General features: G+C 43.2%; 1 protein-coding gene across 4 annotated transcripts in view; it reads left to right on the forward strand.

Annotated features, from left to right (window-relative positions):
* The first annotated feature begins 11,098 nt into the window (after nucleotides 1-11,098).
* RUBCNL (rubicon like autophagy enhancer) overlaps nucleotides 11,099-19,074 on the forward strand; it is a 52,130-nt gene continuing 44,154 nt past the window's right edge. Inside the window, exon 1 of one of the 4 annotated variants that reach the window (XM_073344470.2) lies at nucleotides 11,099-11,155. The gene's annotated coding sequence lies outside the window, so the exon portion shown is untranslated. Of the gene's footprint in view, nucleotides 11,156-12,953; nucleotides 13,667-18,627; nucleotides 18,742-19,074 lie in introns of those variants that run through there. The other 3 variants (XM_073344460.2, XM_078852990.1, XM_078852995.1) reach the window with 3 other exon arrangements.

Raw genomic sequence — 19,074 nt, forward strand, 5'->3', positions numbered from 1 at the left:
TGGCACTTTAAAATTAATGAACTAGTTAAAAGAAAAGTCGTTTGTAACCTGCAAGACAGAAAGTGAACCGTAATATATTGGTGTCAGCCTATGAATACATTTAATCAAATTGAATTTCTCCATTTTAATTTATCATCATGATATTAATAGCGCAGAAACACACACCTTGTAAAATTATGGGCAAAAGATAATAATGGATTGCTTGGTTTTAGGAGGTTTCTACAAGTTTTGCTGTTTTTGGCAAATTCCAAGATTTCATTTTTTAAAGAAATTTTTTATTTTTTTAATTCTGTCTACTACAAATGTGTATTGAACCCAAAATGTAATCAATGCACTGATGCATTGTGTTTAGAGTAAAAATATTAGCGAATACATAGGCCAGTAAGTTAATTTTAAAAAGCCACTATTTTGCTAAGAGCTTACCTTCAAATTCTAGATATCGAAGAGAGCTAATTCTAGTTCAGACTAGTTCTACAGTAACTCCATGCTCCTAAACCTACAAGGGAGCTGAAGTGACAAAACACTCAACTAATGAAACATAAACTAGAAGCATTAGTTCTTCAGAACAAATAGTAATCAATTTTCCTAAGAGGAGGACACTTAGTAAAAGCTGATGCATTTGTGGGCATCATATACCAGATTCTGATTTACAGAAAACTGGCTCCATTCAAATATTAAAAGTAACAAAGTTTTGAGTTCCACCCCCACAACCTTATTCATCTTAACGAAGTGTTAACTTCTGTTGGGACCATTTAAATCCAACAATGTTAAGCGATAGCTGAGTGTGTGTGTGTGTGTGTGTGTGTGTGTGTGTTCGGAAAAAACAACTGGAATAAAGTCTTTTTACATTTAGAAGTCTTCTTATTTTCTTTTAAACATACATGTCAATAACTACAATTGCAGATAAAAGTTTGCTATATATTACCATATAAAACTTTTTAGGATTTGTTAGGGTACCATATTGGTATAATTCTTCTGAAAATATACTTTAAAATAAATTAAGTTTCATTTAAACTGTTTGGAATTAAGGCCAGGTCTGCACTTGAAAGTTTTATCAGTAAAAAAATCATTTAAAAAATCATTGGTAAAAAAAGTCATATCCCAATCTGAAATTTTTATAGTGGTAAAAGTCCTAGTGTGGATACAGTTATACCTATATAAATGTCTTATACTGAAATAGCTTATTTCCCTTCCCCTCCCTCTACACTAATAGTATCTCACAATTTTTAATGAATCTATAAACTTGGGGGGTTATACCCTATGACTGGAGAATTGCTAGTACAGTACAGTATTTTTAAGAAAGGGAAAAAAGTGATCCGGGAAACTACAGGCCTGTTAGTTTGACCTCAATTGTATGCAATGTCTTGGAACAAATTTTGAAAGAGAAAGTAGTTAAGGACACAGAGATAAATGGTAAAGGATAAAATACAGCATAGTAGGATGTGGACAAATTGGAGAGAGTCCAGCGAAGGACAACGAAAATGATTAGGGGGTTGGGGCACATGATTTATGAGGAGAGGCAGAGGGAACTGGGCTTATTTAGTCTGCAGAAGAGAAGAGTGAGGGGGGATTTGATAGCAGCCTTCAACTACCTGAAGGGGGATTCCAAAGAGGATGAAGCTAGGCTGTTCTCAGTGGTGGCAGATGACAGAACAAGAAGCAAGGGTCTCAAATTGTAGTGGAGGACGTCTGGGTTGAATATTAGGAAAAACTATTTCACTAGGAGGGTGGTGAAGCATTGGAATGGGTTACCTAGGGAGGTGGTGGAATATCCATCGTTAGAGGTTTTTAAGGCCCAGCTTGACAAACCCTTGGCTGGGATGATTTAGTTGGTGTTGGTCCTGCTTTGAGCAGGGGGTTGGACTAGATGACCTCCTGAGGTCTCTTCCAACCCTAATCTTCTATGATTTTATGAAAACAAAACAACAAACTGGGGGACTTTGGGATTTAACAAAATAAGCAAAATAACTGGATTTCATAAGCCATCTACAAAACCGATGATGTTACTGATGCTTTGTCTACTGTGACAAAGCTCTGTCCTTGCCTCCATGGGTCCCACGTTTCCTGGCAGATTTCGCTAGCCTCAGAGGCTCACTGTGACCTTCCACGTAACCCTTCTTTCTCTAGAGACAAGGGTCACAGTCTACTGAGCCATTTTCATCATAAGCCAGCGAGGGAGGTGAAGAGAAGTTATCCTTCCTTGCACAGTCTCTGTTGTCTCCCAGTCTCAGTGATTAATCAGGGGGCAAAGGTGGTGGGGGGGGGGAGCCCGGGCCCACCTTCTACTCCGGGCTCCAGCCCAGGGACCCTAATAGTATCAGCTATGGTAGCTGACCTTTTAGAAACATGACATGTACAATTCCCTGGGCTACTTCCCCCACAGCAGCCCTCACCTCACTTCCTCAAGCTCCACTTCACCCTTACCTCAGGGCCTCCTTCCTTGTGCCTGATATGGTGTGTACTACTCAGCCTCTCCAACAGCGCAACTTCCTCCCACAGCTCCTGACATGAAGACCCACCTGACTGACTGGGAGGCTTTTAACTAGTTTCAGCCAGCCCCTGATTGGCTTCAGCTGTCCCAATCAAACTAGCCTTCTCCCTGCCTTCTGGAAAGTTCTTAATTCGCCCCAGGTGTCTTAATTGACCTGGAGCAGCTTCCATTTCACTTAACCTGGTACCAGGGATTTCTTTAGCCTGGAGCTAATATATCTCCCACTATTTTTCTATAGCCATCTGGCCTTGCCCCGTCACACTACCTTACAAATGTTTTCTGGTATCGCTATACCAGCAGAGCACTGTAGTGTAGATGCTGCATATGCCAACAGAATGATTTTTTTCTGCTAGCATAATAACACCTCTGCCCCAAAAGTTATGCCAACAGAAGTGCTCTTCTATCAGCACAGCTGTGCTGACATAACTAAATTGGCTAGGGGATGTAGTTTTTCCACACCTCTGACTGACATAGCTATGGCAAAAACACTTTGTAGTGTAGACCTTGCCTGAGATATTAGGGTTCTGATTGTCAGTTTTTCCATCCCGACGTTGGGCATAAGAATGAAGGAGGGAGGCAAAGTCACCTTTCTCCACTTCATTCTGGGGCCAGCGTTGCTCCTCACAGCAGTTAGAGTGTTAGGCCTGCTTTACTATGGGCTATGGCCTCAAGGGAAATAAAATAGCACTCTGGCCACACACCGTCTGCTGCTCTCTCTCTGCCCGAATACATCTGTATGCTCAGGATTAGGATCTGTACACTAGTGGGGGTGGGGGAGCACTCTGGGGTCTGTTTCCTGCCCTTTTATATCACCAGAGCAGCATGAAAGGGCCTTAATTCTTGGCTTTTAAGAATCTGGATTTCCTGTACCTTTACCGTTATTATATTATCACCCTGCCCCTTCTTTCTACTTTATCCCCTGTCTCTCTCTGACATAATTATCCATCCTCCAGATAGCTATCCAAGTCTTATTTTTAGGTGGTTGTATTTTTAAAGCATGCATACAGAATTGTTTATGTTCCGTAATAGGGCGGTCGATTAATCGCAGTTAACTCATGCGATTAACTCAAAAAAATTAACTGCGATTAAAAAAATTAATTGCGATTAATCGCATTGTTAAACAATAGAATTGAACAATCGTGTCGTTAGTAGAATACCAACTGAAATTTATTAAATGTTTTTGGATGTTTTTCTACATTTTCAAATATATTGATTTCTATTACAACACAGAATACAAAGTGTACAGTGCTCACTTTATATTATTATTTTTATTACAAATATTTGCACTGTAAAAATGATAAACAAAAGAAATAGTATATTTAAATTCACCTCATACAAGTACTGAAGTGCAATCTCTTTATTGTGAAAGTGTAACTTACAAATGTAGATTTTTTTTCTTACATAACTGCACTCAAAAACAAAACAATGTAAAACTTTAGAGCCTACAAGTCCACTCAGTCCTACTTCTTGTTCAGCCAATTGCTAAGACAAACAACTTTGTTTACATTTACGGGAGATACTGCTGCCTGCTTCTTATTTACAATGTCACCTGAAAGTGAGAACAGGTGTTCACATGGCACTTTTGTAGCCAGCGTTGCAAGATATTTATGTGCCAGATATGCTAAACATTCATATGCCCCTTCATGCTTCGGCCACCAATCCAGAGGACATGCTTCCATGCCAAAAATGCTTGTTAAAAATAACTGCGTTAATTAAATTTGTGACTGAACTCCTTGAGAGAGAATTGTATGTCTCCGGCTCTGTTTTACCTGCATTCTGCCATATATTTCATGTTATAGCCGTCTCAGATGATGACCCAGCACATGTTCATTTTAAGAACACTTTCACAGCAGATTTGACAAAACACAAAGAAGGTACCAATGTGAGATTTCTAAAGATAGATACAGCACTCAACTCAATGTTTAAGAATCTGAATTGCTTTCCAAATTGTGAGAGGGCTGAGGTGTGGAGAATGCTTTCCGATGTTTTAAAAGAGCAACAGTCCGATGCGGAAACTATAGAACCAGAACCACCAAAAAAGAAAATCAACCTTCTGCTGGTGGCATCTGACTCAGATGATGAAAATGAACATGCATTGGTCCGCTCTGCTTTGGATCATTATCGAGCAGAACCCATCATCAGCATGGATGCATGAAGCATGAAGGGACATATGAATTTTTAGAGCATCAGGCATGTAAATATCTTGCAATGCCAGCTACAACAGTGCCATGCAAATGCCTGTTCTCACTTTCAGGTGACAGTGTAAACAAGACGTGGGCATTATCTCCTGCAAATTGTAACCAAACTTGTTTGTTTGAGCGATTGGCTGAAGTAAGACTGAGTGGACTTATAGGTTCTAAAGTTTTACATTGTTTTATTTTTGAATGCAGTTATTTTTGTACATAATTCTACATTTTTAGGTTCAACTTTCATTATAAAGAAATTGCACTACAGTACTTTTAATCAAAAATAAACATAGAGTGAGCACTGTACACTTTGCATTCCATGTTGTAATTGAAATCAGTATATTTGAAAATGTAGAAAACATCCAAATATTTAAATAAATGGTATTCTATTATTGTTTAACAGTGCGATTAATCGCGATTAATTTTTTTTAATCGCTTGACAGCCCTATTCTGTAGCCATGCAACAGGATAGAAACAAAAGTTGTTTACATTTTCAGGTACACATGTGCATTACAGAGTTTTCAAAGACCACTATGATCTCTGCCTCAGAAGCTGTATCTGTGCAGATTGGACACTGGATGGGGTGGGCCAGTACTCTGAGGTGGCACTGAGCATTCTCTCTCTCATAGGGTGACCAGATGTCCCAATTTTATAGGGACAGTCCTGATTTTTGGGTCTTTTTCTTATATAGGCTCCTATTACCCCACACCCCCGTCCTGATTTTTCACATTTGCTGTCTGGTCACCCTACTCTCTCAGGTGCTTGGCTGGCTGGTTCTTGCTCACATGCTAAGGGTCTGATTGCCAGGAATTTTCCCCCAGGTAAGATTGCGGGGTGCTGCCTTCCCCTGCAGCATGGAGTCCTGGGATTATCTGGGTATATCTCACTTAATCAGTTCCCTGCCATTGTAGGGCCCTTGGGCATGGGTGCACTTCATTCCCTCCTATTCTCTGCCTGTGGCACATAATAATTTAGTCTCCTATGGGTCATAATATTTTGGTCTTATTTTGGTTGTTGAGTTCAGTGTGTGGGTGCTGGGTGGGGTTGGTTCCTGTGATCAGGAGGTCAGACTAAATGATCTGGCGGTCCCTTCTGGCCTTAAACTCAATGACTCCGAGAATTTACAATCATGTTTTCTCAGCTGCTTCTGATATTCAAATTGTGGCCTCAAGGCTTATTCTTCCTCCATTATGCCAAGTATTCTCATCACCCCTGTGATGGATCATACATGAAAACCTCAGCAGCCACCACTAGTGAAAAGCAATAAACTCTTCTAACTGCTCTCTCCACATACTTCTAGAACCAGATGTTCACTCCTATTAGACGCTATTTTGTCCTTCCTATGCACTGTTAATTCCATTGGCTCGAAAGCCACCTAAATACAAACTTAACCCTGCCTTGTAGTGATACCCCCCAACACTGTAATGTCTCTTTAAAATTAATTTAATCCAATCAGGGAACCACAGAAACTAATACGCATTAATCATCATTCTATGTTCTTGCATGGTGTCACTACAGGGCAAAGTTAAAATTATTTGGGTACCTTAACTGTGCATTCCCATATATTAACAGGTTTGGATTTCTTCAAAGGTTAACCTTGACTCTGAATCTCCTGGACTTGCTTGGTTTGGGGGTAACTATAACATCCCTGTAATTTTTTTTTTTTACCCTTACGTTGATGATATGTACTTTCAATCTTCAACTCCATTTTCATATAGTTTTTATCTGGGAATTGAGAAAGTGTGATAATATCGCCACAGTTAAAGTTGCAGGATGCATTCACTCTGGCCTCTGTTTTCATTTCCTTCCAACTTAACAACAACAGCAAGAAGTACCTTTCAGGCAGTTTCTCCAGTAAAACAGCCCAAGCATGTTATGGATAAAGTTTTTTAAAAAAATCCTTTAAGCTCTTTTATATTTTAAACTTAGGTGTTGAAAAAACCTTATCTATTCCTCTTTTTAAAGAACAAAGTAGTTTCTCCACACACATGAGCACAGCTTGATATAAACTCTACACATTTAGCATATATCTGCATTGATGGCCAGTGTCTTGAACATATTGGAAGAAATGTATTTAATAAATTAGAGATAAATGCCTGACTCCTGTTCCTGCCTACAAACCCTTCTCAGGCATACCTACCTTGAGAAGCTCTATCACCCTGACTCTCTCATTTGCTGAAGATGTCCAGATGCCTCAACTTGCTTGGTTGTAGTTGAACTTCTACATTTCAAAAGACCCATTTCCTAGCTCCAGTTACAAGCCTTAACCTCTTCCTGGATAGCAGAACTTTCTATCCAAGGCATTTGTAATGCACCCATGTCCACTACACAACTCTTCCCCAAGCTTTCCTACACTTTTCTTGAAAAGGCTCCTGGAGTAGGTTTCCTCTTACACATTTTTGAAGCACAAGCCTGACAACTTGAACTTGGATCTTTGTCATCCACTTCACAAACATGGGTTTATTTCCCTCTGTTGTTCAATGAAGAATGGGACGTACTTCTTCATTTGCCCAGTTGTCCACCACACCTATTAGTGCCATCAACAGAAAGGCGTTAATGGGGATCACTAGAGGATGGTTGTGAAAGGGGTTCTGTTAGAGGCACAGAAGGTTAAGGAAAGAGCATGAAATAGGAGATGGAAAGATTTCTGAAAAAAAGAGGCAAGATGAATCACAAATAGATACAAATTTGTGATTTTATCAATTGTGCAGTATGACTCAGCCATGATTTTTTTTCAAAGCTGCTTTGTGACAAACATCCTACACTGCTTAGAACGCACTAACCTCTTTTTTTAAAGAGAAGCATAGATAGAAAGAAGCACTGAAGTGATCTGAAACTCTTTAAAATGCCACTACCCTTCGTCAGCTCTGTTTTGCTCTTTGATATACTGATATTTTGCTTTTATATAATCCAAAATAGAGAACTTTTCAAGAATGAATTGAGCCTCAGCATGCCTGTAAGGTAGGGCAATATGATTATTTTACAGGTTTAGGTACTGAAGCACAGAAATATTAACTGACTTGCCCAAGGTCACACAGGAAGTCTGGCCAAACCAGAAATAGACCTCTATCTCCTTCTGTCTTTGTTCATATTTATTTGTCTCCCATAATCATGAATGGATTTTATCCTCACAGTGCCCCTGTTGAATACCTCAATTCTTCAGCAGGGGAACTGAAGCACAGGGTAGATTAAATAACTTGGCCAAGGGTCACACAGAAAATCTGCCACCAAGCCAGGGATTGAACCAAGGTCTCCAGAATTCCAGCCCACCTCATCTTCCTGAATGATTTCTAACCCTATGTCTTAATCACCTTACAAGCATAGATGCAGTAGCATCTATCTCATTGAAGCTGAAAGCCCAACTTTTCAGCTACAGCTCAGATGTGGCCTTCTGTTTACTGCTCCCAATTATTCCTCTATAATTTACACTGCCTTCTGTGTCATCTCTGGTGCTTGCGTTGCTAGTAGTTTCCTTCCTTTTTTTGTATATACATTATCACTTTACGTACTGTCAGCAAGTTTTTAAAACCACGACGATGGCTCTGTTTTTCTTGGCTTTATTTTTAGCATTGACTGAGGCTATCAGAAATTGTAGTTTGTAAATTTTACTGCTACTTTAAAGCTGATTCTGAGAGCTGGCTAGCAGATGTTTGCTCTTTCTCTTTCCCAAAGCCTCCATGCAGCATTAATGGATCTTTATATTAACTTGATCTTTACATATTAGCAGATGTCATAGGGTTCTTGGATACAGCTCAACCAGTACACAGCTGCATGTATTTTAATAAGGTGTGTCTGTTGACTAGATGTTTGAGTAACCACTCTTATTATGTAGCAGGCAAATGATCTTCAGATTAGATTCTTTTTTTTTAATTTTCACTTCAAAGGGATAATAACATTGGGCTATTACTATTATTTATATTGTGGAATCACCAAAAGACCCTTATTAGAATCAGTGCTCCATTGTACCAGGTACTGTACATACATACATTTGTGTATACAATAAAACCAATAATTGGAGAGTATAACATCGTGCAGCCATTACACAAAGAAAACTGAAATGTATTATTAAAAACATGAATCTCTATAAGCTTAATTATTATTTATTTCCACTAATGGCTATGTGGTAAGAGCTAGCCAACCAGAAATGAGGCAAGATCCCCTGTTGGTCCTGTGTACTGTACATTAGGAGACACCTAAAACCATGGTGGATAAAAATCAATGACTGAAAAAAAATTTTTTTTTAAATCTGATTTTTTTATTTAAATCGGATTTTTTTGATAAAATGCATTTTGAGGAAAAAACCTATCTAAAGATAGTTTTAATTAGGATATATTATAACTCAAAGATATTTCATCATGGATTAGGGATTATAAATTCTAATTCTGTAGTATGAGACAATATATTCATGTACTGTTTAAGAAAAGTTTTGTAAATAAATTCCAATAGTTCATGGATTAGGGACCCAATTTTATGAGGTTCTAGGGGCTTCTGTATAGATTATTTAGGTTAATCTTTTCATCTACCCAGTGGGACTCAGTGCTCAGTCTAGAAGATACCAACAGAGATGCTTAGTGTTGCAGTTCTCAAACTGTGGATTTGTGTCTCCAGAGATAACATGCTTGTTAACAGCAAAAACGTTTTAAAATAAACAAATGATATATAGAGGTGAGAAATAACAGACCTCAACTCTATTGTCCCTCTGCAAATTTATGTACACAGAGTGAATCCCTTACCTCTCTCTAAAAGTGCAAAGTTTCAAAAAGTTCAATGAATAGAAGATGGTTGGGGGCAGAATAGATCTGGACAAGGAGAAGAAGTCTGGAGATAAATGTGAGAAGGGAGGGACAGGCAGTGGAAACAAAAGTGAAACGGTTTGAGCAGCATATTCCAGAAGTCACTTGAGGTCTTTCTGAGTGTAGCCTTCATTGATTTGAGTTCTACCATACCATTCTCTCACTAGAAGGGAAAACCTATAATGGCAGCAGGCCATAAAAGAGACCCAGTTTGGGAATAAGAACTATTCAAGAAATATATGTTTGCTGATGATGCTTTAAAGAAAGCCACACCAGTGAACTGGTGGAAGTCACTTAAGCACTTGGATTCAGAAACTGTTGAAGTGATAATCTCAGTTTTAACAGCAGTAGCTTCTTCTGCCGGCGTAGAAAGAATATTTGCTTCCTTTGGACTAATTCATTCCAAATTGAGAAATCGCTTGGGACCTGAAAAAGCAGGAGAGCTTGTTTTTCTTTTCCAGATTATGAACAAACAGGAAAATGAAGGTGAAGATGGCTGAGTGAGCTGCAGAAGCCAATATTTTAAGTTTCTCATGATGATCTGGCTGACATAGTTGATTTAATTTTTGTTTTTTAAATATTTCTGTTAACTATTTTAGTTAAAAACAATTTTAACAAAAAAACCCTGATTTTAAAAAACTTGAATGTTTAACTAAATTCAAAATTTCATATTCCTGTTTTGTTAAAATATTATACATTTGCTGTTGAAGAAAAACATCCAGAATACATAATGTTGTTGTTTTAGTTAAATAAAACAATTTAAATGTCTGTCTGGTGAGGTTGTCCTTCTAATACAGCATGGCAAGAAAATCCTCCAAATATTAATGATTAACCTCTTGCATTGAACATAGTTTACCTCCCAATGACTTCACAACTATCTGCTTCAATTACCTTTGGTAAATGAAATAACCAAACAATCGTTCATTTTCCGATATAGCTGTCAAACTAATCGGAAAAGTTTTTCAAAATAAATCACTTTAAAAATGTATGCGTACCTTCTAAAAACGAAACCTACACCTATCTCTCTGAGTTGTGAAGAATATGTATTAAGGTTTTAACAACCAACCAGAATGCACTTGTATGTAGAAATCCCTGATTGCATCGAGTCTTCCTGACTAGTGATTTCAGTCAGATCCACCCTGCCTCAAACTTTGAGGTATGTTTCAGGATAATTGATGACACAGCTGCTGGGCTGGGTTAGAACAGAAGGATGGGGTAGGACAGGGGGGGTGTGGGGGTTTGTTTGTGTTTAGACCCACCCTGTTGTAGCACCACGGCAGTCAGTGACAGCAAGGAAAGCGACTGCAGCCATGCGCCCAGCCCGCGAGCGGGGGCGCAGCAGGCTCCCTGGGTGCGGGATTTCCTCTGAGGCCGTTGGCCGGGCTTGCGCCCGCTCGCACGAGGACAGCCCCGGCCCTGTCCCCACCCCCTCGGGAGCAGGAGGTCGGGGCAGGTCGGAGGCTAGGGCTGGAAGCTGCGCCCAGCGTCTCTCGCTTCCCCGCCCCGCGCGGCAGCCGGGAGCTGTAACTCCGCCGGGCAGCGACGTGAGCCCGCCCGCCGCCGCCGCCGCCGCCCGGGCAGGCGGCCCCGCGACCTGGGCGGCGCCAACAGTCCCCAGCCCGCGCGCGGGGCGGAGCGGCCGGTTGCCCTGCGGGGGCGGCGCCCTGCGCCCCCCAGCCTCACGGGTAAGGGGCCGGGCGGCGGGCAGAGCGGGCTGGGAGCGCAGCAGCGCGGGGCTGCTAATCCGGCGGCGGGACCGGGGCTTGGGACTGTGTGACCGGGGACCTGGGGACAGATAAGGGGGTGCTGATAGGTGGAGGGGGTCGCTGGTTAATGGGGGCCGGGGGCAGGTGGAGGGGGGCGGGGGAGAAGGGGTGCTGGGGGTGGGGGACAGGTGGAGGGGGGCGGGGGAGAGGGGTTGCTGGGGGTGGGGGACAGGTGGAGGGGGTGCTGGTTGCTGGGGGTGGGGGGCAGGTGGAGGGGGGCGGGGGAGAGGGGGTGCTGGTTGCTGGGGGTGGGGGGCAGGTGGAGGGGGGCGGGGGAGAGGGGGTGCTGGTTGCTGGGGGTGGGGGACAGGTGGAGGGGGGCGGGGGAGAGGGGGTGCTGGTTGCTGGGGGTGGGGGGCAGGTGGAGGGGGGCGGGGGAGAAGGGGTGCTGGGGGTGGGGGACAGGTGGAGGGGGCCGGGGGCAGGTGGAGGGGGGCGGGGGAGAAGGGGTGCTGGGGGTGGGGGACAGGTGGAGGGGGGCGGGGGAGAGGGGTTGCTGGGGGTGGGGGACAGGTGGAGGGGGTGCTGGTTGCTGGGGGTGGGGGGCAGGTGGAGGGGGGCGGGGGAGAGGGGGTGCTGGTTGCTGGGGGTGGGGGGCAGGTGGAGGGGGGCGGGGGAGAGGGGGTGCTGGTTGCTGGGGGTGGGGGACAGGTGGAGGGGGGCGGGGGAGAGGGGGTGCTGGTTGCTGGGGGTGGGGGGCAGGTGGAGGGGGGCGGGGGAGAAGGGGTGCTGGGGGTGGGGGACAGGTGGAGGGGGCCGGGGGCAGGTGGAGGGGGGCGGGGGAGAAGGGGTGCTGGGGGTGGGGGACAGGTGGAGGGGGGCGGGGGAGAGGGGTTGCTGGGGGTGGGGGACAGGTGGAGGGGGTGCTGGTTGCTGGGGGTGGGGGGCAGGTGGAGGGGGGCGGGGGAGAGGGGGTGCTGGTTGCTGGGGGTGGGGGACAGGTGGAGGGGGGCGGGGGAGAGGGGGTGCTGGTTGCTGGGGGTGGGGGACAGGTGGAGGGGGGCGGGGGAGAGGGGGTGCTGGTTGCTGGGGGTGGGGGACAGGTGGAGGGGGGCGGGGGAGAGGGGGTGCTGGTTGCTGGGGGTGGGGGACAGGTGGAGGGGGGCGGGGGAGAGGGGGTGCTGGTTGCTGGGGTGGGGGACAGGTGGAGGGAGGCGGGGGAGAGGGGGTGCTGGTTGCTGGGGTGGGGGACAGGTGGAGGGGGGCGGGGGAGAGGGGGTGCTGGTTGCTGGGGGCGGGGGACAGGTGGAGGGGGGCGGGGGAGAGGGGGTGCTGGTTGCTGGGGGCGGGGGGCGGGGGAGAGGGGGTGCTAGGGGCGGGGGGCAGGTGGAGGGGGCGGGGGAGAGGGGGTGCTGGTTGCTGGGGGCGGGGGACAGGTGGAGGGGGCGGGGGAGAGGGGGTGCTGGTTGCTGGGGGCGGGGGACAGGTGGAGGGGGCGGGGGAGAGGGGGTGCTGGTTGTGGGGGGCGGGGGAGAGGGGGTGCTAGGGGCGGGGGACAGGTGGAGGGGGGCGGGGGAGAGGGGGTGCTGGTTGCTGGGGGCGGGGGACAGGTGGAGGGGGGCGGGGGAGAGGGGGTGCTGGTTGCTGGGGGCGGGGGGCGGGGGAGAGGGGGTGCTAGGGGCGGGGGGCAGGTGGAGGGGGCGGGGGAGAGGGGGTGCTGGTTGCTGGAGGGGGGGTGCTGATTATTACTGCGCTGTGGGGGTGGAGATGCGGGTTGTGAGTGGGCACCATGTGGCTGCACAGAGGCGTGGCATAGAGCCTGTGACCTGAGGACACCAGCCCTGCAGCTGCAGGTCCCCAGGCTGCTGCTGGTGCGCTCAGAGGGAGCCGGGAGGAGGCGAGCTGCTACTAGGGTTAGGTTTAGAAATGATCTAGCCGCATCCCCTATTGCGAAGAGCGAAAACAGTGACTGTTGGGAGGAGCAACGCTGAATCGCTCCTTCCGCCTCATCCCGAGTAGTGCGGGATATGGCTGGGACTGGGAACATCAAGGGCAGCTCTGGCTTCCAAGCCTCTTTCTGTCCCTGTCAGCCTAACCTGATGCTTGTCCCAAGCCCTCGATTTCCTGCTGCCAATACTGATCAAAGCCTGTTCTGGCCGGGGCCGGGGCTCTTTCTGCACTGGTGGGGCTGGATAAGGGAGGGCTAATGATAAACAGTCACAGCCACACGGTCATTCAGAAGTTGCGCGGAGTGACTCCCCTGGTATACTTGTCAATAGATTGCATCAGCTAATAAGTAGTCAGGCGTGGGTGCTGGGAGAATCGGCCATAAGAAACAAGCAATACTTGTGCGAGACCAAACCTGTTCTTATTGTAAAAGAACAAAAACAAAAAACACCAACCAGACTCCCAGAGGATATACCTGAGGTAGCTCTGACTGCAAACAGTATTCGTGTTAGCTGAATCAGGAGTGTTACAGGAACACAAAGGGTAAAATTTGCTTTTGTTTTCTCCATAATTATTTCTTACTTTAGCTTGTAAGTATTTTTATAATTTTCTTGCAGGAGACCATGCTTTTGGCTGTTTAGAGTTTGAATATCTTTTGGCAGTAAGATACACAGGAATTTATTTAATGTTTTTATGTGGCTTTCCCCCTAACTTACTGTGTTTTATAAAAAGTTAGTGGCTTTCTCTGGGGGCATAATCCGCCTACTCAATATTTCATATCTCTAGAATCAGTTAATGTTAACTCAGCGCTTGGGGGAAAAAAATACAAGTGGCAAGTAGGAAACTTTACCAGTCAAGTGTGTTTGTGGGCTTGAGCTGTCCATTTCTTAAGAATTTAAACCCTCTGCCCCTGCCCGCCTTTTTTTTATTTTATTTTATTTTTTTTCCCCCTTGATGGTTGCAAAGAATGTGAATGGGTATAGGGCTGTCTGCGGACATTTCCAGTCCTACTGTTGGCTGTTGCTTTCCTAAGGGCAGCAAAGACAAACTGGCCTAATTTCATCAGCTTTAAGTGCTGCTTCTCAGAATCTTTTTACAGTAGTGAAACCATCAGAATCACATCATTCTCACTGTGTTGCTGCTTGGGAAAATTATGAAATGTAGCAGAGTCAAGCTCTGAGGGTGTATCCTCACTACGAAAAAGGATGTGTTTAATACATGCTAGTAGCTAACACATGTTTGTGTAGACAAGGCAGTTGTAGTTTTAAAATGTATTAGCTGGTTGAGATAACCACGTTTTTGCTAGCGTAGACAAAGCCTGAATTTATTCACAGGAAAATGAGGGTGAGGTACAAGCAGTTGGAACTACGCTTTCTAAATCCCTGTTTTGACAGGCAAAAAGGTGCATTTTCAATCAAGTTTGCTTAACACAATTGAAAAGCCTTCTTTGTTACTCGTTAAGATGCACCACTAACATGCTTGACACCCTCTTAGCTGCCCTGTTGTTGCCAAAAGGTGTGTGTGTGTGCGGGGATCTAGGCTAGAGTATAGAAGCTAACACTGCTTCGACACGTTAGCTTGCATCTTAACCAGAGTTAAGAGGGCTTTCAATTCAGTTAAACTAATAGGATTGAAAAAACATGCCCTCCTTTTTCTCTGAGAGACAGGGTGGAAGAGGTAATATCTTTTATTGGACCAACTTCTGATCAGGTCTGGGAAAGGTACTCAAGAGTGTCACAGCTAAACACAAAGTTTGTGTAGCATAAATAGTTAATACATATTCTAAGGGACAATTCAAGGTGAAGTGTCCCATTAACATCCTGGCAGTCCTAGGACAAAGAAGAGGGGCTGGTGGGTTACAGAATGTTGTAATGAGGTGCAAATCTAGTATCTTTATTAAAACTGATTTTTAGTGTATAGCAGAGCCATGAATTTAATTTCCCAGGCTCGTTTTTGAAGATGTTGTGCAGGTTTCCTTTGAGGACGTGGACTGACAGACCAGATATGGAGTGGTTGTTTTGTGAAAAGTGTTTCTCCATGGGTAATATGGTGTTTTTGTCTTTTATCATTTTTTCTGGGTGAAGCCAGACAATCACTATCTTGTTGAATGAAGTCACACATGAATGAAGTTGTTGGGGCATTTAGCACACTGGATGAAGTATATCACATATTGTGATAGGCATGTGTAGGACCCGTGGATCTTGAAAGATGTACTGTGTGGAGTAATGACCATTATAGCAGTGGAGATATGGCTGCAGCTTTTGCAGGGTCTGGTCCCTGAAAAACTTCGAGTTGGTGAGTCTGTGTCTGTAGAGAGCTTGCTCTTGATGATGAAACTGGGGAGTTGTTTGAAGGCAAAAAGGAGAAGGTTCAGGAAAGATTTCTTTCAGGATATAGTTCCCGTCGAGTATGGGTTGTAATTGTTTAATGATACCTCATATGGATCCCAGTGTGGTAGGTGACAACTAGGGGAAAAAAGCATCCAATCCCACACCCCTCATATTGAAGAAGGTTCTTTAATTGGGATATTGGATGGCCTGTTTTACGATGTGATCTACTTCTCTAGTGGAGTGTCCTTATTTGGTGAAGGCAGTTTTAAGTGTGTTTAGATTTGTGTTCCAGCAGTTCTCCTCAAAACATATTGTGTGGTATCCGAGTGCCTGTCTGTAGATAAGATTTCTTGGTGGGTTTGGGTGGTTACTGGATCTGTGAAGATAAGTGTGGTTATCTGTGAGTTTCTTGTTTATAGTTGTTCCATTGCTGAGGCTGATTGTGGTGTCCAGGAAGTTGATGCTGGTTCAGGAGTGTTCTACAGAGAGTTTAATAGATGGGTGGTGGATGTTGAAGTTGTAGTAGAAATCTATGAGTGAGTTTAGGTCGTCTGTCCAGAGGATGAAAATATCATTGATGTGTCTCAGCTATATCACTGGTTTTCTGGTGTACTTGTCCAGAAATTCTTCCTCAAGGTGGCCCCGTCAGATGAGACCCAGTGGGAGGTAAAGGATGAGAAACCTGTTTACTTCCAAGAGCTGGGATTTCAAGCTTCATTCATCTGTTAGCTAAAGATGGATACAAAAAATAGGGTCCTCTTCCTGAGAGAATCCCAGAACCACCAAGGCAACTATGGGGTAGGGTTTCTCCAGGGCATTGCTTCTGCCCCTTGTAGGTGGGGTTCCCTCATCTTCCATATCAGCCTCTGCCTAGCATGTGTTTCTGGTAAATTTGATATGCTGGTTAAATCAGCTGTGAGTAATGTTTCAGCAATTACTTTGATCAATATGTTCTAACTAAAATGTTTAACAGATGAAAAAAAATAAGCCTCTTCCAAAATTATGCTTAAAGAGCTGCTGACTCTTCCTAATTTTAGGTGCTCAGATTCCATGGTGATGAGTGCAGCATAAATGGCAAGGCTCATGGGAAAACTTGGAAAAAAATCCCAAATACTACATTTACGAACAGATATGCAGACAATTGTCTGTGCAGATCTGTCTTCTTTAGATAACTGAAAGTGTAAGAAAAAATATTCACTTTCTTTTTCGCCAGTTCCGCCCCCCATGAAATTCAGTAAAATGGATATTTTCACATTGAAAGCACGCAAATATGAATTTTAGCATCTGTCCACTTCAAAGCTGCCTTCGCTTCAAAATGGATCTTGTTCTATGTGATAATATATTTATTTAATGTGGTGGTCAATTTTTAGTGAAAGAATTCACACAAAAAAGTAAGGGCCCAATTCTGCTACTCTTATTCATGAATAGTACCTTCCTTTGACAATTCGTCCTGTTGACTTAATTTGACTACTCATAGAAGTAAAGTATTCAGAATGAGACACATGGTGGAATTGGGTCCTGAGTAAATTTTCACATACATAATGACATTTAAGAATTCCGTACTTGAGTATTTTTCCATTTTATTATAAATGTTTCATACGCATCTATACTAGGTTCATTATTTGCATGAACAAACATTGGACTATATACACTGCTGTATGAGCGGGTGTGACTACTGAAGTAGCACCTGCTTTATACCAGGGCTGAACCTGGCCTACTCGGCTTTATAAAGATGAACAGTGATCCTTCAGAAGATACTTAAGCATATATCAAAGGATATTTCTGCAACATAATTTTCTTATGTTAGCTTTTTTTTAAGGCCCTGATCCTGCAAATACTTATGCACATTTAATTATATGTATTTGAATAGTTCCTTTGAAGCCGGTGGGTAAAGTTATGCATTTATATAAGCATCACGGTCTTAGATTGTAATCTCAAGTCTTGAAACTGTTTGAATTTATTTGTAAAAGACAGCACATATCTGTGGCACTGTACAAATATTAATAGATACTGGAGCATAGAGTTGGACTTCGGTAACAGTTGATCTGGTTTAATTTTATCTTCCTCAGTGTTTCTAAGACTTTCAATATTCTTATTTTGTATTCTATTGTATGTAAAGTAAAGATTATATTATCCTGTTTAACTATAAAATAAACCAGCGTTTGAACTTACACAAAGCTCTTCTTTCCCAGACCTGAAGAAGACCTCTGTAAGCCCAAAAGCTTGTCTCTTTCACCAACAGAAATTGATACAATAAAAGATACTACCTCACCTACTTTGTGTCTCTAATAATTTATTTAAAATTTTTTTATTGGAACATGATCTCTCTATCATCTAATGCCTTCTTGTAAGGTCGGTCAGTTTCACTTAAAGGGTTACATAGTGCTGTGGAATAGATATGTGGGTGGCAGAATTTGATATTTATATTTAGATGGATAATACTGATGTTTACTTTTAAGCATTTGTTTTTATTGATTTTACATTTTCACAGTTGTGGGAAATTGGTGAGGAATCAGACAATAATTATTTCCTGAGAGTAGACATTGAGATTCAAAAAGTTAAAGCTTTGTGACCATTAAAAGACAAATTGTGGACATCGTGTCAATGTACAAAGTAAATATTCTTAAATAAAACTCTTAAGTTCTCAAGCAGCATTTTTCTTATTTTGCCTAGCTGTAAATTTTGATTATCATTGATGGAAATAATTTTGTCAGTTTGTGTGTACATGACGAAATTGACATTTACTGACAAACCTCTAATCCTTCCAAGTCATATATATTTATATATAATATAACATTTTTTTAAAAGATTGTATCATGCCACAGACTTATTTTTTTAAACAGACTCTCATTGGTTGTACTAAGGTGTTCTGAGTTCAATAGGTATGATACAATAGTGCCCTAAGGCTTAATCTACAATAGATTTTTTTTTCTAAAAAATTTCCACTGTTTTAACATTGATGCTGTCCACATGTGGTAGCAAACAAGGCTGCATTAAGGCACTCTAGCCCCTTGGGCACATTCCATATGGGTATAGAAGTAGATTGCAGAATTAAGATGAGGGTGTGCTATTCAGACCACTTGGAGCTATTGTTTTAGCTGTTTTCAGACATTAATTACACCAGGTCACGTTTTCAAGCTTTTTTTTTTTTTTTCCTATCAGGAGGGCTAGAAACATTTTTCTAATGTGAAAATGGAGACTGATCTCTTCATGTGACTCTAGGAGACAGGACCCTGTAATGCCTATTCCTTAATCCAGCCCTGGTACTAGCTGGGAGTGCTACTGTAGGTTGGTGGACAGTATATTAACAGCTGCATAGTATATCTGTTCTGAACTGCAGTTTATATTGTGTACAAATACTGTGAGTGCAGGTGGGGAAAGGATAGCTATAACTGCTAAATCTTAAAGACGCACAAAATCTTATTTATAGATATCCTGGGCAAAAAAGCAAGAGTTGAAATACACAACAAACAGTTGTTTCTAGAATAATAGAAGTTAGAGGGAGAGAGACTGGCTGGCTGTTCCAATAAGTCTTTTTCTATCTCTTAGCCCAGGCAGGTTCTAAATTAAATGTTTTCCAAAGGTTTCCATGAAGCAGCAATCATAAGGTCTCAAAGTTAA

The sequence above is a fragment of the Lepidochelys kempii genome, chromosome 1 (assembly GCF_965140285.1).
Source record: "Lepidochelys kempii isolate rLepKem1 chromosome 1, rLepKem1.hap1, whole genome shotgun sequence".
In the NCBI taxonomy this organism is placed as follows: Eukaryota; Metazoa; Chordata; order Testudines; family Cheloniidae; genus Lepidochelys; species Lepidochelys kempii.